At 39.6% G+C, this 27,232-nt stretch overlaps 1 protein-coding gene across 2 annotated transcripts in view; it reads right to left on the bottom strand.

Annotated features, from left to right (window-relative positions):
* The window catches only part of TENM2 (teneurin transmembrane protein 2), a 1,307,492-nt gene that overhangs the window by 1,226,184 nt on the left and 54,076 nt on the right, over positions 1-27,232 (bottom strand). Inside the window, exon 1 of one of the 2 annotated variants that reach the window (XM_047731061.1) lies at positions 2,180-2,298. The exons of the other annotated variant lie outside the window; for it this stretch is intronic. The gene's annotated coding sequence lies outside the window, so the exon portion shown is untranslated. Of the gene's footprint in view, positions 1-2,179; positions 2,299-27,232 lie in introns of those variants that run through there. 2 annotated transcript variants of the gene reach the window in all.

The following is a 27,232-nucleotide window of genomic DNA, read 5'->3' as shown; positions in this document are numbered from 1 at the left end:
AAGTAAACTCACACTCTGCATATATTATATAACAGTTAGAAATCTTGCCCAACAGGCCACATAAAATGAGTCCTTAGCCTGGCCAGTTAGCTGTTTGTGTCCATGTGTGTAGAAAATGCCAGAGAAATAATGCAGCTGCTCAGCATGGGGTATATTGCTTTCTGGTTTTGGTCCTAGAATGAGAAAATCATGATGCTTTAGAAGACTTGGGATCTTAGGATCTTAGCTTACTGTACGTATTCATTTTTCTTTAGAACCCAGACAAACAAGTGCTTCACTCAGAGATAGCTGTGATCCTAATTAACAGAAGTTGAGCTTTGCCCCCCAAAACTTGATCAAAATGGCAAATGCAAGCACGGGTCCATGAAAATATTTTAAAATAGCAATTTTGCCATCTCAAGGGACCTATGAGTAAGCTGAGCTTTAGTTCTAAATAAAATGCCTTATTACCATCCGCAAACTACAAAAGAAGAAATAAGCTTTAGATCTCAGGAATCCTGTCTACAATTTCAAGAAAAGCTTTTGTCAACAAAGGCGACCCAGAACAGGTGAATTGCATGGTGTCTTGCAGTAGGCTTTCCTCTATAAAAAAGAGGGTTTGACTAGTTGAGTTAATTTACAGTTTGTTTTGTTCTTCAGTCCTGTACAGCCTGCATGCACTGTTTTATGCTGTTCCTCCAACATCGGTTAAGTTTACATTAAGACAAAGTTTAACAGTATCATTGCAAACATACTCTTCGTACACAGGTAACTGCTGTTCCATGATGTGACAACCACAAAGCAGAAACAGGCTTCCTTAAATAACAATACTTTCCCTCTAAAATCTGTGTGCTTCAGAGTATCCCTGAGCTGGCTATCCTCATTTGAGTCTAGAGTTCAGAACTCCTGAAGATAGTAATACACAAACTGAACATACAACCTACTCTATCCCAGACTTCCCTCTCTACATTCATGCTGCCAGTATTGTAGCTCATTTTCCCATGGCTTAGCAGAAATTTTACAACTATAAACTGATTTCTTTTTAAACTGCTGATTTGCCTTTACTTACTGACCCTTCAGTTTTTCTACTGAACTGGAACTGAAAACTCAGGGGGGAAAGAGCAAAACAAATGAAACATAGTAACTGCTAAGAACCCTTCAAAGAACTTAAATGATATGAATACATTAAAGAACTGTTGTGTATTAATTTTTAAATAATATTTAAAACAGATCCTGGAAGCAAGAGTTACAGAATCAGTTCTATTTTTAAGAAAAGAGTTAGAGTTCAATTTGCATGCATTATGCTGGCTATTTTAAATAATTTTATTCCATGTGTATGGCAGAAACTGCCCTTCCCCTCCCCAATTGACAAGATGCCACTTCAAGTAAGATCTAAGAGAAGGCTGGCTTGGCATTAGAAATTGCTGTACACATCTCACAATTCTGAATAAAACAATACCAGCAATCTCGGTTCTTCTTCATAGCCCTAAATTTATTATTAAGTAAATTTAGCAATAGCTCAATCACTGGAGAACAGGATAGAATGCGATGCACTAAACCACTTATATGTTTATTATCTTTGCAAGCAACATTAACTAGTGGTGTCGATTATACTGCTTCCTGCAAATCTGCACCAATGTGATGCAAAACAGCATTTTAAAGAAATTCTCTTGTGGAATGCAAATGATTATGCCCCCAATTTTGAATATTTTAGCCAGCACGTAGTTCTGGAATCACTGGCATCTGCCATGCTGTCAAACTGAGTCAAAATGCATTGTAATCCTGGAGAAGGATAACCTTAAACATCAATGCAACGTTAAAATGCATCCTAAAAAAAAATCGCTATAATTGCGATGAACATTAGAGAGAAACCGGCAGTCCTTCTGCAGAGAAATAACAGTCTGCTCTACCAATCTTTCCCCTCCCCCTTGAAACTCATGCAACTAATGATGACCTCCCGAAGTGCCGATTTTAAATGTTCCAGCATTCATCTGAGGATGAAGGAGAAAAAAAAAAAAAAAATACACAGAAAACCACGAAACAAGTTGCAAACTGCACAAACGCAAGGAGAGAGAGAAAGCGAACTGCAGCTGATTCAGGAGCGATTGCAGAATGAGGAGCAACAGAAAGGAAACAAGAAAGAAAGAAAAGGGGGGAAAAAGCCTTTAGCATTAAAGAGTAAGAAGTGAAAAACATTTACCAGCGGCTCGGTCAGTAGCTTCGCTCCCTGACACCATCTACATAGAGAGATAACTTAGCCTAGAGTCTTCGGTCCCAGCTCGCTTTGGAGCAAAATTCCTTCACTTCGAGGGGGCAACACACACCCTCAAGAAAGAGGGAAAGAAGGGGAAAAATAATTCCAAAGACCAAGACAGGTTTTCCCCCTCCTCCCTCTTACCCGCCCCCCGGACTCCCCAAACGGTGCTCGCTTCTGCACAGTTCTGCTCGCTGTGCAGCTGAGCTGCCGCTGCCGCTGCCGCCGCCGCCTCGGCTGCTGCTGCTGCTGGTGCTGCTGGTGCTGCTACTTCGGAAACGATTAGGAGGAGGACGCCCAAGCACGATCTGAGCCTGCGAGCCACCCAGGACCAATGTGCAACCTGCTCTGGAATCAAACCCATAACACACGCACGCACACCCAGTGGCTCCTGCACGCGAATCCTCGCGCGCACACACGCGCCCGCCCGCGCGCCACAGAGACACACGCGCGCACACACACATGCACACACGCACGCGCGCGCGCATCTTCCCCCCCCGCCCCCGCCCCAACACATACAAACACACACACGGAGCGCCGCTCACCGCCCGCCAGCCAGCCAGCGCAGCCCCGAATCGGGAGTGAGAGCCAATCCCCGGGCCCCGAGTGCGCGCACAGGCCGCGGCCGCCGGGGCTGGGTGGTGGCGCTGGGGCTGTAGCTGCTGGGGCTGCGGAGCATAGAACCGGGGAGGGGTTCACGCCTGCGAGATAGGGGCGTTAGGGGCACGTGCACCCCTTTGTCTGCAGAGAGAACCCCAGCCGGGCGTTTCCAAGACCAGACACTGAGTGCGCAAACCCCCCGCGGTGCAGAGTTCAGTTCCGCTCTGGGGTTGGCCAGGAGTGGCTCGGTTCCCTGCCTGCACGCACCGAGGATTCAGCTTTGTGAAACCTGACGCACCGCAGCTGCACCCGGGTCCCTGCACACAGAGGAAAATAGCAAGCCGGCGCGTCCTGCGGCGGACCCAAGCCTGCCCTGACTCGTGAGCATGCCCAGTGCAAGGCTGGAACCCAGAACACGCCTTCCAGGGTTAGGAACGCCAAGAGGGGCAGAGCAGAGTTCGGTGGCTTCAAGAGGGAAAAGCTGAGGTTCCAGAGCTTTTAGTACCTGCTAACCTGCCTCACCTGGACTACTCAGTGGCCCTGAACCTGTCTGCCCGAGAGGGTGTGGCGCCTGGAAGCTAGGCGTCCAGACCTCGAAAGGAGTTGCTTTCCTTCCTTTCATAAAGGGAATTCCAAAAGGAAGTAATTACCTGCCCAGGAAACGTTCATTCAGTTTCAGGGTAGTTGAGAGAAAATCCAGAGGGCCTGGCAATAGTTACAGTAACAGCTAACGCATACTGGTTACCTATCCTGTGCAGACTCTGTGCTAAGTAATGCACAGGAAATACCGGATTATATCCTTTCCAAGTACCGTATAAGCAACCCTAGGAGGAAACCGAGGTCTCAGTATATTTTACTGTCAGTCAGTTATTGCCAGTGGATCGGGGAATCCAAACCGGGCACTCTGACTCAGACACTTGGAGACAGAAGGCAGTGCACTGATGAACTCTAGGCATTTCCAGCAAGAGAAAGGTCGGCTGGATGTTTGGATGGTAACAGCCTCTGTCTGGTCTTCCAGCTGTACCTGGCCTGTCTTCAGCAACCTACCAATCTTAGAAAAGCTGCATGCCCACAATTTGCCATTGTCCAGCACTAATAATATTAACAATACTCACCTCTTGACTACGTACCCCAGGTCACCCTTTCATTAGGTGCTGTGTACTTACCCATAGAATCTTGAAAATCCCCTTGTAAAGAAGCTATGCTTATTCTCATTTTACACATGAGGAGAGAGAAACAGAGATGTCCTGTTATTTCCCCAAGGTGACAGGGTCTGAATGAGGGGGCATAGTTTGACTTCAAGGTGCATGTTGTTTTTACTAAATTATGTGCCTTCCTTAACAGCAATCCAAATAAAGCCCTGAGATGAGAGTGTAGCAGTTACTTTTTATTTCACTCAACAAACACGTATTGATTTCCTACTAACATTCACTCATTCAACAAATATTTATATTTACTAAGCATTTACTTCTTCCAAATCACTGTCTTAGAGGTGACAGAAGATGACAAAGATGTACGCCAGTAATCGGAGTTTCAAGTCTAGCATATGCTAATGATGCGGAGTGACCGCTCACTAGGAAGAAATCTTCCCATGTTCCTCTAGCAAACTCCTCCTTGTCCTTCAGCTACCTAGTCCAGTATCACTTCTTCAGGGAAGCCATCTGTGATCTCTCTGGTTGAGTCAAATCCCCCTTACTATAGATTTTCACAGCATCATTCAACTCTTAATTTTAAAAAGATGATGTAGGTACCAATTTGCCATTTGTGCTACGATTTCAGTAGTGTATGTCTTCTCAATGCACACAACCCTCTAGATTATAAACTCCAAGAGGACAAGAATTTGTCTATTTTAGTTTTCCATTACTATCATAGTGTCTGTTAGATATTGCTCTTGATCCATCTCCTTCTTTCGTATACAAATGCACACAAGTACGTGTCCATGCCCCATCCCCCCCCCCATACCTCTTGGAATAGGAATAATGATTCCTAGGATAGGAAACTGTTTTCTTTCCATTTAACGGATGAGTAAAATGAGATGGACAGAGGTTAAGTAGCTTGCCCAAGGTCACACATCTGGATAAGAGGCAGAGAAGGACTCCAACACAGGTCTGTCTAGTACTAAAGTCCATATGACTAGCCTTCAGGTTCCACTGCTTATCCAGTGGTATCTAGCAGCCCCTTAGACTACAAGAAAGCAGCTCATGGGAAATAAAGTAGACAGATTGCTAGGGATGCCATGAGGGGAAATAGAGACAATTCAATATTGTAAAAAAAAAATACAGAAAAAGCACACAATAGGATTTAGCAATCTACTATGAGCACCCACCATATGTCAGGCACCTTGCTCAGAGCTTTTCTCATTTTAACTTTAACAACAATTATTCTGGCCAAGTATTGTTATTTCCCATATTACAGATAAGGAAACTGAGGCTCCCGAACAAAAACAAATCCACTGGACTGTAACCTCCCCAGATAAAGTGATATATCTATTTTTATTTTACATTTTATTCAATAGTACCAGGCTGTCAGTAAACTCCCTCTCTCTTCTACAAGCAAGTTACCCAATATCTCATAGCTAGGATGTCACAGAACTGGGATTTTAGCCTTGGTCTGGGTTTAGAATTTCAGGGGAAATTAGGATAGGGCTGGTCACTGTGGGATTCACAGCTTAAGCATGCTATAGTGCCTGAAGATTTAACTGGGTCTATAAAGAGGGAGAGACACTGCTGTGCTTTTTCCCTCTCGTTAAATCTTATAAGGAATCTGAGATTCAGAGACTGAAAGTTACTTCATCAAGGTCACAGACAAGTGTCATTATGCAGAATGAGATTTTGAACCCAGGCCTCCCTCACTACAAACTTGTAATACAGAACGTCCTGAGTGGCAGAAAAGAATATCCAAGATTTTCAGAGGTTTCTGGCTGGGGGTGGGGGTGGGGGTGGGAGGGGCAGGGAGCAGAGGGACCCTCACTCAGAGAGCAGCTGCTGCAGTGAACCAAGCAAGTCTCAATGCACCACCCTTCCCACCTGTTACTGGTCCTCTGGATTGGGTTTCACCTTTGTTCAGGCCCCTCCCTGTTCCCCTGCCTTTCAGCCCTCCTCTTGAACCCAGTGCTTCACCGCCTCCCTGCTAATTTTCAGCAGCAGCAGTGCCTACACACCACAGGAAAGTAAAAACTGCATTTTTGTATCGTTCTGCTTGCAGACTACCAGGCATGCTCAGTGACAAGGGGAGGCTTTGATTACATACAGGAAGCTTTTGTTAACTATCTTTCTATTTTGGAGTATTTCCTCAAAGTGGAATACCAGTGAGTAGCCCTTTGCAGAGATTCCCAGCCTGTAAGAATTCTCAATAGTCTAGAAGAATGAGAGGCTTAGGTAGGGAAAAAAATACCTCAATTCTCTGTATTTTGTACCATGTCTCTAGTATTCATCTCCCTGCTCTGTACTCTCTCTAGACCACACACACACACACACACACACACAAATCCACAAATGGTACCGATCTATTTACATACCTGGCAGCTATGGACATATGTACCAGCCCTTGACATATGTTGGACATATGTACCAACCCCAGTAACTACACACCAGCCCTTGACTATGGATTTGTCTCCTACATTTGTTTGGCTATTAACTTGCCCTATACCAAAATCTGATGAATAAAATGGGTGACAGGTTGCTAAGAGGTTAACTGTTTTCCCCTCTTTCCTTCACCCAAGAATGAATTTATTCCCTAGCGAATGTCTCAGAAGGCAGAATGCTCTCTGGGATTCTTGATAACCCCTCCCTACCTATACATTAGGTTGATTTTTCTCATGAGAGCAGCAGAATCCTTAACTCATGATGAGAATAACCCATTAAGAAAGTCATGGAGGGCAATCTTCAAGGAAAACGGTGTTGAAAACTTGGAACGCTGGTGGATGTTCTGTTATGCCCCCAGGACATGAACTTTAAAGCGTTTTGAGAAGTCCCCTAAGAATTCAAATGTTGAATGCGTTCCTAGAGATTGCCACTGTCTGTGCCCATAGCAACTGTCTGAGAAAGGTACAGTCATGATTCCCATTTTATAGATGCAGAAACAGAAGGTCTGAAAGAGCCAACCACTTAACGGCCAAGTGATACAAGCAGGGAATAAGAGAATTGGGGTGCAAGTCCAAATCTGTCTGATGCCCAGACCTGTGTGGCTAACCCTACATTCTATTGCCTTGAACTTCTGACATTCCTTTGCAGGTGGAGCTAGATGTGGGATGTGGCGGGGGTAGGGTGGTAGCTGATTTGCACTTGTCAAAGCACTTCATGTGTATTAATACTGCTATCCTCCTAGAAAATTAAACTCATTTAAGATAGCCTTTCTAAAGGAACATTGTTTAGTTTATTCTGCAAATTGGAAAAGTGATGCATGTGGAGCGGAGTGGGAGGGACCAATTCAAATGAGTGTCATTGGAACTAAGGCTTCTGAGTTTCCCTTGATAAGCCTTCTTCCCTTCACTCTGAAGTAGCTCTGCAACTTATTTGTCAGTCATTTCCCAGATTGTCAGTCATTTCCCAGATTGTTCTCTTCGATTTCCCAGAATCCTTTACAGGGTATATACTGGGAGAGTTTACTTTCCCAAAGAGGGGAAATGTAGAAGTAGAGACAAACTGAGCTTTTAAAAATCACTGTAGTTTGCCACGTTTGTTTCCAGTATATGTCAATATCCTTTTGGAGATTCAGTAGAAGCTATGATTTTCTGCTTTTAAGAGAGGCCAGGAAAGACCCTTCAGAATGTGATCTCAACCCCCCTGAATTAATCTGGTGCTGAATAGTTCACACATGTGTCAGCATGTACATTTCTACATAGGATCTTGTATAGACAAATGTAAGGAATGACCATCTTGGTTCTACAACTGAAGGGTGGAGATTGTATCTTGTGCGATAATCATTCACCTTTCCAGAAATCAGTCAGATAAGAAGAAATGATGTCTGAGCAGCTCACATAGATGGAAAAGCATCTGAATTTGAATTCTGAAAACCCCTCATACAGTTCCTCAGAGCCTATGTACTTTAGTTTTATGTCATATTCTAACAGGTCTGAATTTACGAGCCCATACAGAATCAGCAAAGAAGAGGCAAACTGCTCTTATTAGAAAAGAGCTAGAAAATAAAAAAGGAAATGAAATGTAAATTTTACATAAAGTATTTGAAAGGCTTAATTTAATGTACTGGTAGGTCTCCAAATACCATACTCAGACCTTCTAAGCATCTTCAGATTATAATACTGTAGATGATCAAATATTATTAATGATATTGACTCTGAATATGCTTGATTACTGCCTGATGCCCGAAAAATAAAGCCTAGAGTTTTCAGGCTTTCCAGGTTGTGGTTCAGAAGTGGCATGCGTTTTTCTTCTCCTGAATGAATGCATTTTGATGCATTTGATTAATAGTTACTGCCTGGAGAGGGGTCTCAAGAGGGATTTGGAGGCCACATCCACATCCACAGGATCTCCATGATTCTGAATGCTAAGACTGACCAGTGATGGCTCTTACTGATGGGGACATAACAGAGTGCTTCATATGCCATGCATTTTTCCAAACACAGCCAATCCTTGTATCCTAGATTATGCTCTCTAACCTTCTCCCCAACCTTGGCTCTAGACAAAAATCAGTAATTCTCATACAATCATATTTTCCTTCACTCATGATTTCCCTCCTTTTTTCACTCTCTCTATCTGGGACAATACCTCCTCCTTCATCATTTTCACAAGCCAATTCCTCTTTCAGTAACCCAATCAGGTGTCACTTCCTCCCCAAATTCTTCCCTGAATGCCCCAGCCAGAAATCTCCTCCTCTCTCTCTAAAGGAACCCCACTGTAGGTGTACATCGTGTCCCCGTTATATTAAAATTATTTATGTTCTTGCCTTCTTTTTCCTGCTGGACAATAAACTCCTTGAATGCAATAACCCTGTCTAGATCATCTTTGAATCCATCACCATGATTCATACAAAGACTTGTACTGAAAGAGTGTATGCTATTGGAATATATAAACAAATGAATGTCGGATGTTCAATATTTGTTGAATTAATGAACATAAGATTATTATTATTACTCTCCTGCTATGTCACAGAGATTAAGTTACATTTTGTGGGCTAGAGAATAAGGCTGATGTTGGGGAGGCTCTGAGAATAGCTAGGCTCTGAGGATATGGCAATAAAGTTGCAGCTTTTAGCTGGGATCCCAGGTCAGGAAAAGAGACAGGAGAATAGATGGATATAACAGGTGACATTGATACTTGACACTCAACAAGAATTGTAGTCTTGACTTTGCTGGCAGGTCAGTAAAAAGCTTGTAGGCACAGAAGATTAAAGAATCTTATATAATATTTTAATGTGTTTCATGTCAAGGGGCATCATCCTAAAAGAACATTTTGTGTCTGTGTGTGTATGTTCACATGCTCATGCTTTCTGGGATGCACAGTGAGAGAGGTGTGCAGAGATTCTATAAAATCTCCTGCAATGTCTCTAAAAAAAGAGAAACTGATGATTCTTTTAAGACTAAAGAGAAAACATCATCGAATAAATAATACCTTTCAAGAGGCTTAAAACATTGTAAGGAGCAGTTTTGCTGATTGGTAGAAATTCTTTTTGATTAATTAATTAGTTAATGTTTTCAAAGCACTTTTGAGGTGAAAAGCATTTGGTGAGGGCTACATAATTGTTATTTTTCCAAGGTACCTCAGATTTCCACGTTACCAGGCTTGTTTCTCCCACAGGTTGCTCACAAGCCCACATACCCTCCCAGAGACATGGTGCTGAATATTCTCAGAGAAAAGAGAGAGATGGGATACCAGTGAGCTTGGGATAAGAAACATAGCCCCTGAAAACAAATTTTAAAATTATACGTGAAATATAATCATACAAGAGAAGGGCATCGTGATGAAAATTCGTGATAAAAAGAAAAAGAAGAAAGAAAGAAAGAAGAGAAAAAAAAAGAGAGAAAAGAAAGAAAATTAGTGATATCTTTTACCAGGGAGATTCCATTTGCTTCCTAGCAAAGAACCCCAAGCGTCTCACACCAGGTCTAGACTGACACCTATTTGTTTCAGGAATAACACTGACTTTTACTAAGGGCTTACTATATTCTAGGCACTGTTAAAGTACTTTGCATATGTTAACTCATTTTCTCCTCCAAACAACTGTTTGAGGGACTATTGTTATAAATATTTTATAAAGAGTCGGAGGTCTAAAAAGGTGAAGTTACCAGCCAAGGTCATTAGACAGCTTGTAAGTGACACACCCAACACTTGGCCATGATGCTGGGAGCAAGGAAAGGGAGAAAAGAGCAAGAAGAGGAAAACAAGAGGAAGGAAGGGAGAGAAATCCCAGCTAAATCTTACGCTTACGTGTCTGATGACCCAGTAATAGATAAATACATAGAAAGTAAATGAGCCAACATGGCCTATTGGTTAAACCGATTCACATAGCAAGGGTGATTTAGCTTCATTTCCAAAGTGAAGATCTAAATTTAATACTCACAGGATCACCACAGACCCAGGCCCCTAAAATCCTCATTACCATCAAATGGCATGGCACCGTTGTGAGAATGAAGTCCTGGGTCATGAACCTCCAATTTCCCTTTGGCTAAAAGCAACTGTCATATTATTTCTTTAAAAGCTTCTTGATAGAATGAAAGAGCAAGGGCTTCAGATGATAGCTTTAGATCATCACAGCCCCTGACTAAGCTGTGTAACCTTGGTCCTTATTATTTAACATCTCTGGACCTCAATCATTACATTTATAAAGTAGGGGCAAAAATTCTCTCCTAGATTTATTGTGAGCATTATTTGTGACCATGCATGGAAAGCAAATAACAATGTCCAGAATATAGTAGGTGCTGCATTAAAAAAAAAATAATACTAAGTATTATCTCTTTCTCCTTCTCTTTCTCCTCTTCTTTCTTATATACCCTGGCTTGCTGAAAGCCATGCCAAAATATTCCCAAGTAGCAGGCTCCAGATTGCCAAAAATGGTAGAAGGAGCAAGGTGATACCATTGAAACTCACTGTATGATTCAGCTGTGTCCTCCACAGTGACAAAAATGTCAATGAGAGGGGCGCCTGGGTGGCTCAGTGGGTTAAAGCCTCTGCCTTCGGCTCAGGTCATGATCCCAGGGTCCTGGGATCGAGCCCCACATTGGGCTCTGCTCTGCAGGGAGCCTGCTTCCTCCTCTCTCTCTCTCTCTGCCTGCCTCTCTGCCTACTTGTGATCTCTGTCTGTCAAATAAATAATAAATAAAAAATGTCAATGAGATAAACAAGATGTGTAGTCTCTGAAATGGGCAGGCTTATTCTGAGAACAGATATCTGGTACAGGGACTAGATTCCAGTAAGACAGGTATGCACAAATTTATTGTCATCCTTGCTGCAGGGATCTCATTAATGCTGGTATAATTTTAAAAAATAAGCAAAAATTCTTCTCATATAGGAGATACAAGGATGCCAAAGTCACAGAGACAAGGGAGGAATGTAGAAGAGATCACGTGAGTCTCTCCATCCGCAGGCTCAGTGACTTCATCAGGCAAGTTATGGGATCTCCTTACGCCTCCGTTTTTCCTCAAAGAAATGGTGACTAAAACTTGTCAGGGTTGTTGTGAATGGCAAAGGAACTGACCCATGGCAAGGGCATGGATCAGTACCTAAGTGTTACTAGTGGTCTGGAGGTGGTTTCAGAGTCAGCCCTCTCCAGCAGAAAAGATGGTGCTTAAAATAAGCTGTTAATGGTGGGGTCGGGAAGAGGGAGGAAGGAGCACAGGGATGGCAGCGATATCAAGAAAGATCTTTCTTACAGTGTGCAATTCTGTTAAGGAGCAGCAAAAAGGTTCAGAAGCTGCTCTCATTTGTACGTGCTTTCAAGAGGCCTCGGGAACCTTCGCTGCTGTGGTCCCCTCACACACTCCATGTTCTGAGAGGCACAGTACACAGTGCACTAGCTCAAATATGAGACAGTGAATGGGTTGGGATTCAGCCTTCTATTTTTCTTTCTTTTCCTTCCTCAAAGCCTTTGAACAGTTCATAGCCATCAACAAACATGCTCAGAGAAGTAACAGGTTAAGGGCAGGCCAGTGCTTTGCCCAGAAACCTGTGAGGAGGGAGCTATCACAAGAATGCAGTACCCACTACATTTTCCAGACTGTATTTCTCTGGTAAAGAGACAGCCTCCACTGTGAGCTTCCAAAAGCTCTTGGAAGTTCCATGTGATAATGTTATAGTGACTTAGAGGGGCAGAATGCCTTCCTCAGAGCAATGAAGTTTAGAAATAAGGGAGCTAGAAGAGTATTTCTGAGATTAGAAGGCCCGTGTCCTTTCCTGCCAGCCCAAATTCCACCCCCCACTCACAAGCAGGAACACTTCAAAGATATTCTAATAGGAAAGGTTGCCAACTAATTGTCAGAGAGGATTAGTATTATCAGTGAGCCTTTGGTCCTCTGGCAAGCCAAGTAGAGAGAGGAGCCAGGTCCAAAAAGCAGTTTCTATGGAAAAACAGAGAAGTAGCCTTTATCCCAGGGTACCCAGACTTAGGCAGCATTTAACACTCCATATGAGCAGACCACCTATTCTTAGAACAGACCAGACAGAGGGCACACTGCTCTCACTTCCATTTTATGAAAAAGATCAAACAGTCAAGGCAAGGACATGTAATAAACAAAGTAGCCATTAAAGGATTTAGATTAGGAAATGTAATTATCCCATTCCTACCCCAACCTCCTATCAAATGGGTTGCAAACATTTATATAGAGCTCTAACAGCACAGGGCACAGCCACTGGTCACTGGAAAAAAAAAAAAAAAGAGAGAGAGAGAACCAAGGGAGAAAGCCAATAATATTTTCCAGTCCACATTTTAGCTAGAGAGAAAGTAGTGAGGAACAAACAGGATAGCGGCTCTAACAGGAATCCTGTGCCACTCCATTCCCCGAATGTTAAGGCAAATGGTAAGACTGCAGCACCAACTGATTTGATAAACTAGCAGAGGGTGTTTGGGGGGGAAGAAGTAGGAGATTGCTGGAAAATTCTTGTGAGGAACATTTCCTCACAACCATATCCTTAAGAGATATGTTTCTTCCCGATAAGACAAAACTGTATCCATGAATGTACATCTTAAAATCTCTTTATTTGATACATTTTATCATACCGTCTGTTTCTTAAAAACTTTCAGTTGCTCCTTATTGCATGAATAATGAGGATTAAACCAAACAGGGCATACGTTGCCCTTGACCATCTATTTTTAATCTACTGTCAAGTACTATCTTCCCCCACTTCCCAACCATGGGCCCCAAAGTTTGATCACAAAGACCCTTTTTAAAAAATAAACCATGCTCTGTACCTTGGCATGTCTTATTTCAAGCCTTTTCAATATTCTCTTTCTTCTCCACATTGAGAGAACTACTTATCCTTCAAGACTTGGCATAATAGAAAAACATTATTCTAAATTATTCCTACACTCCACCAGGAAGAATTCGGTATGGTGTCTTAGTGCTTCTTTACCACCTCTTAAACATAACAATTCCATGTAATTCTATGAAATTACTATGTGATTTCTGCTATCATACTAATTATCTAACTTCTGTAATACCTCACTAGGATGTTACTTCAGGGTTTATTTAGGTCCAGGTTATATTCTTATTTATACTGGAAATACATGCCAACAATAAAGCAATCCATTAGTTAGTCTGTTTTCCACAAGTGAAAAGAGACTTGGGTATTCATGGTTTGACTCTCAGTTCCTGTCATCTATTTTAAGAGAACAGAGGCTGAGATCATGTGATCATGATTAAGGCAAACCCCACCATCTAGTGGCAGTGTATAGAAATTGCAGTGTCAAGTTGTTTTGTTTTGTTTTAATTTTATTTTTTATAAACATATAATATATTTTTATCCCCAGGGGTACAGGTCTGTGAATCGCCAGGTTTACACACTGGCGATTCTGTTTTGTTTTGTTTTTTAAAGATTTTATTTATTTGACAGAGAGAGAGAGAGAGCACAAGTAGGCAGAGAGGCAGGCAGAGAGAGAGGGGGAAGCAGGCTCCCTGCGGAGCAGAGAGCCCAATTCGGGGCTCAATCCCAGGACCCTGAAATCATCACCCGAGCTGAAGGCAGAGGCTTAACCCACTGAACCACTCAGGCACCCCTGCAGTGTCAAGTTTTAAGACCTGGACACATTTTGGAAATTTCCACCTGCAAGCTTGAACTGAAAAATATGAATACACAAAGAGTTAACCACCATAGATCATTTCAGTAGTATATGCTTATATTTACTATTAACAGATAAATTCAAAGATACTTGTAATGCATTTGATTATTCAGTTTCTCCCGTTATTTTCCATTTAAAAAGTTTATAGACTTTAAAAGTTTGCAGTTTATTTTACATAAATTATATAAAGTTGATTTTTTAAAAGTCTGTTCATAATATAGTACTGTTTCATGTGAAGTCTGCATTTGTTCCTTTAACAAATGAACCTACTACACACAAGCAATATATTAGATACTAATAATGAAAAGTTTTCTTAGATTAAATGAGTATAATGTCAATGCATGCGCCCAGCACTTGGGAAACCACAAATTACATACAAATTAGCTCATTTATATGTAAAAAAATGATCACTGATCCGTTTACTGGTGATACTTAGGCACTGTAGTTGCTACTGATCCTAAAGAAACTCATAATCATCAAATAAAAAAAAATCATTGAATAGAGATTCGGGATTAAGTACTTTCAACTGGTGTAATATCTAAAGAATTCTTAGGAACCCTCAGTCTGAATAGTTTATCAACCACAATAAAACCTGTTTCATGATCACATAGAAAATTGATGGTACAACAGTTATCATATTGCTGCTGGACAAACATACTTGTCTTTCTTGTGCCATGAGAATCCTGTTCTTTCTCCTCTATAGTCTTCTAATACGGCGGGGGGGAGGCGGGGGGAGAGAAGTGCATTATGAAAGAAATAACAAAGATGTTCTACACACACTGGTTGCCACTCAGAGTGAGATGTAGCCTATATCTCTATTCAAATACATAACGTAGCTCCAAAGTCAGGCTGCCGGAGGAGATAAGAATTCCTCAAAGTAAAACAATGTGTTTTGAAGATAAGAACTTGCCTACTGAATTGCACCCTGGTCTGAGTTTCACTCTTTGTGTATTTGTGAATTGAGAATTCATATGGAGCCCTCTCAGAGTACCTCCACATTTCTGGCTTCTCCCTCTTCCTAACTTGCCCTGCAAATCATCACCAGATTAATTATCCTAAACCATTTTCAACCTCTGGCCATCTACAGAACAAATTTTAACTGCTTGTTGTAACACTCAAAGCACCTGGTAATTTGGCCTCTACTTCGTCACACCTACCCACCAAATGTGCCATACTCTCTACTCTGCCATTGACTCCTGGGACCATTTGCCAGTCACCAAATATGCTCTATGGTTCCCTCCCCCCTTTTTTTCTATGCCAGTGCTTCTCAAACGATAATGTACATACACATCACCGGGGATGTGTATTCTGATTCACGGAGTCTGGGAAAACACAAGATTCCACATTTTCTAGCAAATTTCAAGGTGGTGCCAATGCTGCCAGTCCCAGGCCCACATTTTGCGTAACAAGGACACGTTCCATGTCAAACACAGTCATCCACTCCCATCAGTACCCCTGAAATTTCTGACTTTGAAAATAGTTACTTATTCTCAAACATCAACTCTGAACCCCTCCCCTTCCTAACATTTCTTCTAGTCTCTGTAACCCAGGGTTTTCTTTTCTTTCTTTCTTTTTTTTTTTTTAAGATTTTATTTATTTATTTGACAGAGAGGGAGCTCACAAGTAAACAGAGAGGCAGGCAGAGAGAGAGAGGAGGGGAAGCAGGCTCCCTGCTGAGCAGAGAGCCGGATGCGGGGCTTGATCCCAGGACCCTAGGATCATGACCTGAGCTGAAGGCAGAGGCTTTAACCCACTGAGCCACCCAGGTGCCCCAGCCCAGGGTTTTCAAATTGGATGCCCATTAGAATCGCCTGGGGAACTTTTAAAAAAATTCAGCTGCACAAGCACATGCCAGGTCGATTAAGTGAGGCTCTCTGGGGTTGGGGCCAAGGCATCAGTATCTTTTTTAAATCCTCGGGTGATTACAACCTGCAGCCAAAGGTAAAAACCACTGCTTTTGGGAGGAAGGGACTTTTTTCTTTCCATACCTATGACTCTTTGTACTTGTTTCTGTATTTGAATTAACCATGAACTATTCTGTATAAAGGTCTTATTTCCCTTACTAGCATGCAAACTTCTTGAGGACAGAATGTTTGCCATCTTTCGGCAGCCTGAATATCTTACCAGGGCCAAGCAAGGGCTGTTCAATTTCCAGATCTATTACATACCATCTTGGACTTACTCTTTAAGCTCTCTGTATCTCACTTTTCTTATTTTTAAAAAGTGAGATAAAATATATGAAGCACTGTATCTACTCAACAAAAGCTAGCCATTATTATTAATTAGCCTTCTTTGCCTGACATTGTATAACATAGCAGTAAGCAGTCAATAATCATTTGCTGGATGAATAAGTCAATAAATGATGGAGAATAAATCATATGTAATTGCGCTAAAATAAACTCACAGCGCCAGCCTTCTACTACAAAGTTCTAGTTAATGAATTTTAACTTTTTATTGCTTTTAGGTATCTACGCTGCCATTGGCCTCATGAATCCAGATTTAAGAAAGGGTAGATGGTCTCTTCACAGTAGAAGAGACTGGACAAAAGATAAGACAAAAAACCACCTTTTTGAAGCATTGTCAGTAGCACGCGCCCACTGAAATTCACTATACTTGTTAGCGTATATTAAAAGGTTCAACGGAAAGCATTCTTTTTTAGAGAACAACTTTAAAACCCAACCCAAACCTCAGCAAGAACCAAATTTCAAAATCTTTAACACGTGCGGATCTCTGTCCTGTTGTACTGACAGTGTTTCAGCCTCAATTGGAAGGACGGTGTCGTGCCCACCAGAAGTGTAAACAGCCCAGCTTTAGAATTATTCTTACGCCAACCGAGCATTTCATCATCATTGAGCAGTAAAGTAGGTAGGTTACTGAGGATGCTAGACATAATACATAATGTGATGGAACAAGTAAAGTCTGTCTATTACCAGTGTGAATAGAGCCCTTTTGTTGGAATCCATCCTCGTGGAATGAATAGCCTCTGTTATGTTTATTGATTACACCCTAAGTATTGAGGCAGAGGTGGCTAGAGCTGCCCAGAAAAATAGTCAGAGGCCATTGTGCACCTTTCATTTTGGCAAGGCCAGATAATCAGTCAGAAATTCACTTTGAAACTCTAAACAAAATGCTCAATATTCTCACATCCCACAAGAAGAAAATCAAGCAGAAAAAGAAATGTCTTAAGTAACTTGTATCTGAGCAATTTTCACCATCTCCAGGGCTGCCATCTTAGCCCACTATACCATTGACCTTTGCCCCAAGAGTCTCTACCTGGCTACCTGCCTCCACTTTCTTCCTACACGTCAATAGAATTTTAAAAACTCGATCTGCTCCTGACACTGTCCCACCCTCCAATGTCAAACCCTCTAATGACCTGCAATTGTACTTCGAATAAACTCCAGACTCTTTGGTGGTCATACAAGACCTGGGATGGTCTAGCCTTGCCTATTCCTCTGACCTCCTCCCATTCTAAGGGAATCACCACAGGGCAGATGCACAGACTCTCCTCTGCTCCCAGTGACATCAAACTCACTCTTTATCGGCTCACTTTTTGCTTTTACACGTGCTTGAAACTCTCTTTCCTTGGATTTTGCAGACTTTTTTTCCCTCATTTAGTCCTCATTCAGATGCCTGCCATCCCATTACCCTCTTTGATTTTCTTCATAGCAGTTATCACCATCTGCAAGCACTTTATTAATTTTTTTACTTGTTTAGCATCTGTTTTTACAGAAGCTTATTCACTATTAAAGACCCTTGGCCTTAAGTAGCACTTGACACATTGTAGGGGTTCAATACATAGTTGTGCTTAAATAAATGAATGAACTTAGCATCCTTTTTACTGTCAGACAAATTATTTTTCATGTAACATCCAGTAATATTGATGTTTTGCCTCAAATCACTGAACTCTCTCCTTCAATGGAAAAAAAAATTTTTTTCAGAGGAAATTTCTCTGAAAACTTCAGAGAAATTGCCCAAATTGGAATGACTTTTTCCCCCCTTTGGTAATGTTAATAATTATTATTCATGGTATCTTATGGGAATTGAAAAATTGACTTGTTATTGACAAAACTGAAGAAAACACAGAGGCTTTATGTCTAGTTTTCCTTCATTATTACATGTCTGGTAAATCTATATGTAATCATATGATATATGGTCTTTTGTGACTGGCTTATTTTTCATTTACCAAAGTATTTTCCAGGTTCACTGTGTGGTGGCATGTATCAATATTTTATTTTTTATTTCTGTATAGTATTCCACTGAATGGATATACCACATTTTATTCATCCATCCATCACTTGATGGATATCTGGGTTGTTTACACACTTTGCCTATTATAAGTAATGCTGCGATGAACATGCATATACCAGCTTTGTACATTTACATACAGGTTTTGTGTAGAGGTACATTTTCACTTTTTTGACTACAGGATACCTTGGGTCATACAATAACTCCAATGTTTAATTTTTTTGAGGAACTGGCAAACTGTTCTTTTTTTTTTTTTTTTTTTTTTAGATTTTTCTTTATTTGAGAGAGAGCGAGCATGAGAGGGGAGAGGGAGAAGCAGACTCCCTGCTGATCAGGGAACCCAATGCAGAACTCGATCCTGGGACTTCAGGATCATGACCTGAGTCGAGGGCAGTCGCTTAACCAACTGAGCCACCCAGGCACCTCAAGGCAAACTGTTTTTTAAAGTGAGTGCCCCAAATTACATTTCATATTCTTTAAAGAAATGTCTATTGTGATCTTTTGCCCATTTTTTAATGGAATTGTTTTTATTTTTATGGAATTTTTTTTTAAAGATTTTATTTATTTATTTGACAGAGAGAGATCACAAGTAGATGGAGAGGCAGGCAGAGAGAGAGAGAGGGAAGCAGGCTCCCTGCTGAGCAGAGAGCCCGATGTGGGCCTCGATCCCAGGACCCTGAGATCATGACCTGAGCCGAAGGCAGCGGCTTAACCCACTGAGCCACCCAGGCACCCTATTTTTATGGAATTTTTAAAGTTCTTTATTTATTCTGGACACAAGTCACTAGATGTTTGATTTGCAAATATGTCTCCTACTCTATAGAGTCTTTTTTGTTTTTTCACTTCCTCAGTGGTGTCTTCTGAGGCAAAAAAGTTTGAAATTTTGATGTCTAATTTATCTCCTTGCTCCTGTTTGTCAAACAGAAAAAAATTGCCAAACCCAAGGTCACAAAGATCTACTTCTACATTTCCTCCTAGAATGTTTATGGTTTGCTCTTACTTTTAGATTTATGATTCACTTTGAGTTAATTTTTGTATATCCTGTGTGGTAGGGGTTTAACTCGATCCTTCTGCATGTGGATATCTAGTTGTCCCAGCACCGTTTTTAAAAAAGACCATTCTTCCCCGATAAAATCAGCCTGCTACCTTCACAAAAAATCAAGTAACTATAAATGTAAGGGTTATTTCTGGAACCTCAATTCTATTCCAATGATCTATATGTCTATCCTCAGGCCAGTACCATATTGTTTTGAATATTAGAGTTTTGTAATAAGTTTTGAATTCAGAAAGTGTGAGTTCTTCTATTCTTCTTTTATGAAATCATTTTATATATTCAGTTCCTTACAGTTCCACATGAATTTTTGGAACTTTGTCAATTTCTGCAAAAAAAAGGTAGCGGGGATTTTGACAGGATTTGTACCAAATCTATAAATAAATTTGGGGATTATTGCCATCTTAACAATATTAGAACTTCTGATCCACGATCAGTAAATGTTTCGCTGTTTATTTAGATCTTTAATTTCTTTCAACAGCTTTGTAATTTTTAGTGTACACATTTTACACTTCATTTGATACATTTATTCTTAATTATTTTATTTTTTGATGCTATTATAAGTGGAACTGTTTTCTTAATTTCATTTTCATAGATATATCCACAATGTAATGCATTAAACATAAATGATTTAGGCAATTGTCTTACAAGGGAATATGGCACATGGCTGATTTTATGCAAATTTGTATAATGCCAAGGATAATTTTCATTTTTAACTTCTACCACTGCATTACTGTTGTAGTATAAGAAAATTAAGCAACAACAACTGAAGAAGTTAAATTAGAATATTTCTCTTAGGCAGTGAAATAACAAATGTTTAAAGATGATGCTAAAAATGATCAAGGTTAAACTCTCTTCTCCCTTTTTTAGGGGTATCTAGCTCTCAAAGCATGCTCTTATATTAACTCCTGAAAATGCATAATTTTCCTTACAGGTTTTCTGAATTAGAAAAGAAAAGACATATATAATATGGGAGGAAATCCTATAAAAATGTAAAAATAAATTTAACCTTGGAGGATAAATCAAGACAGATCTATGGACAGGATAATTCGAAGCAAAAATACATTCTTATTCATACTATGTTCAGTGATGCTATCATTATGATAGTTGTGTTTAATAATCTTATCGCCCAGAGATGTATTTTATATATTTTATTGACTAGTGTCAATAAAAAAAATCTAGAGTTGGTTGCTTTAAGATATTAGAACAACCAACTCTAGGGGCGCCTGGATGGCTCAGTGGGTTAAGCCGCTGCCTTCGGCTCAGGTCATGATCGCAGGGTCCTGGGATCGAGTCCCGCATCGGGCTCTCTGCTCAGCCAAGAGCCTGCTTCCCTCTCTCTCTCTCTCTCTGTCTGCCTCTCTGCCTACTTGTGATCTCTGTCAAATAAATAAATAAAATATATAAAGAAAAAAGAACAACCAACTCTAGATTTTTATTTTTCATTTTAATTGACAATTTAGCTCTAACACTTTTTCAGGATGGGGGGGTAGATTCATTTTATTTATTTTTGGTTGATAGTAGCCTTGATACTTTCTTAACATGCTAATGAAAATATATCTGCAAATGAGGATTCTAGCATGGTCTGCCCTTTCTGGTCACTGCTTCATACCTTTTCCCCTTACATTATGAAAGGAGAGTCAGGTGTGTTGGGGATATACAGCTGTGTTATTTCTTGGAACAGCTGGTGCCTACTTGTCAAAAGAAAAGCTTTCCTTTCCAAATATGGGCAAACCCTATGTAGGTCGATATAATGTAAGCTATATCCTTGCCATTATTGATTCTGCTCATTGACAGCTGAGGTGTTTAATATATCCATCCTCTTTGTAATGTCTTTTTAAAACTCTTTGAGGATTAGTAAGGTTGTTTGTCTCAGAGAGCAAAGGCCAACTATCCCTGTAGTCATGAGGGCTCTGACAGAAACCTAAGTGAGGAAAATGGAGCAGAGAAGCCAGCAGATACATTCTAACCTGCCACAAATAATGATTTTTAAAAAGCCCCAGAAGAATGCGCTTTGCTACTTTACATAATGCTATAATGCATTAACTCATGTAATATGACTAGCGAAAGTTTATTTATTCATTTATTTCTGCCGCAGGCAAATACTGGATAAATGCTTACAATAGCAGGTTAGCAGGTGTTTCAGCTACAGCCATTAGTACCTCCTTGATGTACAGTAACTGTTCGACTGCTTGCTTAGTTCTAACCCACGTGGAAATTGTCAAAGCCTTTAGTGATTTGCAGGAAAGAAAACAAGACTTTTATACTGTAGTATTTAGATCAATAGAGGGTTTGGTGCCTTCATGCTTGGATAATCAATTTACAATAGGTTATACCAGATATGTAGTATATGTAATCTATATGTCAAGCCCTTCTTAATCATTTTCACCACCCACTTATCTTCTCATTTATTTATTTGTTTGGAAAAATAATCTGAGATGATATTCAACTGCCTTACTAACTGCACCCCGTGCTAATAAATTTTAGACACTTCTCCAGCAGCTCATTTTTATTATTTTGTGTAATATACCTCCAGGCTACTGAGTGCATCTATAGGTTTCCTTCTCTCCATGATATGTCATCCGGTGTGCTTAGCAGCGCACTGAACTGAACTGATGTAAATGAGGCTTGAAATGTTAAACACAACTTGTAATATCAAAGGTTTTCATATCAAATAATTTTGTTCCTAGAGAATCCTAGGGAGATTAAGGATGCACATGGTGTCTAAAATGTCCACCAGTTACATGAAATATCCCAGCAGTAGATGGATAATTACCAGCTCACACTAGGAATACAAAGAAAACACAGCCAGTTTATCCTGCCCATGTAAACAGACTGGGGAGTTTTTCTGGGAATTAGGTCCATATAAAACTTATTGAATCCAGAACCAAAAATAACTGCAGACATCTGTCTGATAGAAGCTTTTATGATTGAGCCTTGAGGTAGTATTTTCTTTACAACTGTAGTCGCAACAATTTTCTAAGCCCAGCTGAGAAGCAAAATGTGTAAGGCTGAGCTTTCAAACTAGCCTCTGTCAACTTATCTCAAAACCCTGTGAAATAAGTTTTTCATAACCTATAATGCTAAACTGATTTTCAGGGTATGTTTATACTGCTGTTTTGCACTCAGTGTGGAGGAATTCCTGACTCGAAGTTATCAGGGATGGTAGTGAGGCTATATGTCATCCAAACAGACTTGAAAAGAAGGTTTCCTGAACCAAGACACTGAGTTCCTGGTTAGTGGGAATCAAACTGAAATAACGCATCTGAAATTCACTGCCATAGGAGGCGCTGGAGAGAAATAGGTAGTGTTAAGATGCAGAATGAGGAATGGCCAGTCATCAGCAAAGCATAGAACAATGGGTCCAAACAGGGGTCATTTTTGCTCCCCAGAAAAGATTTGGCAATGTCTGGAGATATTTTTGGTTTTCACAACGAGGGGGTGCAGTGGGTGGGCCACCAGCATCTGGCTGACTGAGGCCAAGGATGCTGCTAAATATCGTCAAATACACAGGACAGTTCCAACAACAAAGATTTTTCCAGCCCTAAATGTTATTACTGCCGGGTTTGAGAAAACGTGATACGGAGTACTGAGGCAACTACCTCAATGACTCAGAATAAGTGGAGACTGGGGACTGAATTGTCCAAATAATTTAACTCTCCACTTGGCTCTGTCAATGGAGGGCTGGTCTGTGACCAAAAACAAAGATGCCTTTGCTTGTGTTAATCAGTATAAAGATCCAAAGGCTGTGCAGCTTCCTTCAGAGTGCAGGTCAAGATCAGCCAATCAACTGTATCTGGTTTTAATCCATCACGAGAGGCAATCATTCCCACAGGAACTGACACAGTGAGATGACATCTCTGACGACTACAGTTACACCAAGGGCCATGATAATTCATTGGTGTTGTAACCTCATTTCGGCAAGTACCATTATTTAGTTAAGGTGTATAAAGTGTCGTGAAGATAGAAAATGCTATATAAATGCTAAGGATCATTATTATTGTTACCATCTTTCTGAGGAACTGCTTCCATGAGTGATGTTGCAGTAGAAAAACACACACAGACATCACTCCATACCCATTTGTAGTTTTGCAGAGAGGTTACTATAATGAGTAATTCACATTGTGTCATCTCCTTTGCACTCCAAGTTAAAACAAATTAAATAAAGCTCAATTAGAGAGTGTTTTATGCACTACAAAAATGCAGCTGATTTATATTCTGAGTAAATACAGGTTAGTTACTGGAGAAAGAATACTGAAAAGGCTCCAGAATTACAAAATCAAGACTGGATTTCTGTTAACATTAAACACACGATGTAACAGATATAAAATCCCTCTATAATCTTTTAATTTTTTCAATTGTCCCTTTTTTGGCATTATATTTATATCATAATAAATTTTAACATTTCTCCATTTTAGTGAATGTTTGTCATCCAAATATTTTCATGTTACTAGAATTTCTTTTTAATTTTAATTGTGCAAAGAAGAGTCTCCTAACACACTGTGGGGGAAAAAAAATAAAAGAACTAATAACCAAAGAAAAACCTTTCTTGAAAGGTCTAATAAAATGCTAATTGTAAAAGTAATTGCTTAATATCTAACTGCTGATGTATTTGTAAATTGTTTTTAGGTTTAATTTTGCCATGGCACTTACTTTCAAAAAATGGCAAACTTGTCTCAGGATTTTGATGCAAGTGGAAACTGTCAAACTGTCAATGGATAGCGTAGTAACGTTCTGACTGTCATGCCCAAGGCAGTGTGGAAGACACCTATACAATATGGCACCACTAATGATTCAATCACTGTGAGAACACAGACAGACATGGCTTATGCTTGCCTGTGTACACTGATTGCATTTTTCTATTAGCTTCTTCCATTTTTATGGAAATATAGAGGAAGAGCAAGGTGATCATTTTAATAAATTCCTACCACTTTTTGCCCACATTAAGTCAAACTCTTTGACCTACTCTCTCATGACTACTTCAGGTATCTTTTCCAGTGCCAGAGACAGGGAGATTTAAGTCAGGGACTTAGAGCAGAAGCAAATTAATTTCTAAAAAGAAAGAAAATGTCTTCTATGTAAATGCTAACAACACAGAATAGTTATACTCTTGTATTTCTATACATGCTAATTTTTCTACGCAGAGCCAAAGTAAGATATGTCCTGGTGCTCAGCATCTGCCTTTTCCTACTTTCCATGCTAGGTCACCCAACAGGCAGACGGAATATTACTTAGGGTACTGGCATCATTGCAGAGTATGCCATCTGAGCAGGGAAAAAAAAAAAAGGGTGGGGGTTAGGAGAAAAGAGAGAAGGCAGTTCTGATAAACTCTATATAGAGTTTTGCAATCAAAAAAGCTGGAAAGCTATTTTAATTTCCACCTACATATAAGTTCTGGGTTTAGGTTTTGTTTTCTTTTATTTTGAATTATGTATAGCTGTTGGCAACATAGTCATTCCCTGATTAGAACCACTAAGGTCTGAATCTGTTCCTGCTTCCATCTTCCAACACTCAAACATGACCAAGGAAAAAGTAGAGTCTTTTGGGACTGGCGTATTTCACCTAGCATGATTTTTCAAAGTTCATCTATGTTGATTAGGACTCTGTTCCTTTTCACGGCTTAATTACATTCCATTGTATGGATTTGCCATTTTTGATTATCCATTAGTCACTTGATGGACATCTGAATTGTTTCCACCTTCTAGATATTATTATTTTAAACATTCATGTACAGTTTTCATTTGGACACATACCTAGAATGAAATATTTTATAAAGCATTAATTTGGAAATTTTCCACACATTTAGATTTCCTAAAATACCTTCAGTCAACACATTGCAAGCATCTTCGACAGCAAAAAAAATTACCTTTTGACTTAACAGTTTTCCAGAGCTCATTGTTTTCACTCTACTCTAATTTCTCGGAACTAAAAAGCTTTTACAATCCATATAGAATGATCTCAATGGAAATTTTATTCTAGTCCATAAACATTCTTTCATGTAATATTTGAACATTTTGTTTCTTTGCTTATTTTCCCGTTCAAATGGAAAGGTCACAGATATGATCTCCAAGATGTAACCACTTCCTCTACTGCTGTTGAAGGGTAATTTCAAAGATTTACTTACAATAAATATCAACACTTATAAGCATGAGGTCAGACCACAAGAATACTTATTAATTTTGTGTAAATTTATTATTTTTTTACTGGTTTCATCACTGATTTCTGTAAGAATATGAAAGTTGCTTTGATTTGAGATTATACCTGGATAGTGTGTTTTACCATTACTTTTTGCACTTGCTATTTCTCTGACTGGGGTGCTTTGTTCCCAGATATCCACATGGCTGGATCTCTCACTCAAGGAACTGTCATTTTATTTTGCAGAGGTCACCATACCCTTAGCATCTGTGACAATCAAACATACATTTTCTTAATCGATTTCATTTTATTATTTATCTTCCCCACTAGATTGTAAGCTCCATGACAAGCAAGGATTTTTGGATTGTGCTCATGGCTAGAACACAGCATCTAGAAACTGTGCCTTGTACTTAACAGACAGTCAACATTAGCTGAACGAATGAAATAGTTTTTGAATAAATTAGCTTACTGCTCAAAAAAACAAAAAACAAAAAAGTCCCCATGATGTGAGAGTCTTTATAACAAATCAGATACGTTGACTCCCTCTTTGATAATAATTTGGGGAGATAACATATCCTTTTTAATTTGGCATATATATTACCTGTTAAAGTCTATTATCTTATGTAACCTTTTATTGTTCTAAAAATATTCACCTACAGAGAACAAAACAAAAATGTAGAGCTCAATGATTTATCAGATTGAATAGTGATAGAACTGCCTCCCTGTGCCGCAACATTTCATTTCTCAGAAGCCCCCTTGCACTTTCTTTCGATCATAAGGCCTCCCTCACTATTGAGAGAGAATCAATCTAAAGACATTCTTAGTACTCATTTCCCTGCTAATATGTGTGGTTTTTCCACCAAGCATGCTCTAACCCTAAGATTTTGCCTGTTTTGATTTTTTATTCTTAATTTTTTATTCTTAATTTTTAAAAATTTTTTAATTTTAATTTTAATTTTTTATTTTTTATTCTTAATTAATTCTTAATAAAGAATGCATTCTTTTATATCCATTTTATTGTGTGTAACACTACTGCACTTATTTCCATTACTATATTGTATCACATTGGGTGAATGTGAATTTTTTTTTTTTTTCTTGGTAACTTTTTCGCTTTTATTGCCAAGTTTACCTCTATTTATCCACTCTTCTGCTGTTTGACATTTTTGTAAAACTTTCAGTTTGGAACTATTATAAATAATACTGCTATGAACCTTCTTGTACATCTTTTCTATGTATATCTGTATACATTTCAGCTGGGTATGTCAAGTTGGATATTTCAGATTGGATCATATAAAATTGCCATCTGCAACGCACTTATGGCAATTTTATATGGTTTAAGCTAATATCTAAGAACAAAATATCAAGCTGTACATGCATATTTCCAACTCTAGTTCTCAAAGGTGTGCTGCCCTGTAGTAGGTGTGCTATACAGGGCAGTGTATGAGAGTTCCAGGTGTTCCACATCCTTACCAGCACTTGGGATTCTCAGTTGTTTTTTGTTTTTCAATTTTTTAGGCATTTTCCTGGATGTGTAGTCAAATCAATTGTGGTTTTAATTTGTATAACTCCGATAACTAAAGATGCTGAATGCAATTTACATACGTATACTAGGCATTTGGTTATCTTCTTTTGTGAAGTGACTATTGAAGTATCTTATCCCCTTTTTTTTTCTATTATTATTAATTCTCTTTTCCTAATTGATTTGTAGGAGTTCTTTGTATATTTTTGCTATATGT

Source organism: Lutra lutra, chromosome 5 (assembly GCF_902655055.1).
Source record: "Lutra lutra chromosome 5, mLutLut1.2, whole genome shotgun sequence".
In the NCBI taxonomy this organism is placed as follows: domain Eukaryota; kingdom Metazoa; phylum Chordata; class Mammalia; order Carnivora; family Mustelidae; genus Lutra; species Lutra lutra.
This window is presented reverse-complemented; position numbering and strand designations above follow the sequence as displayed.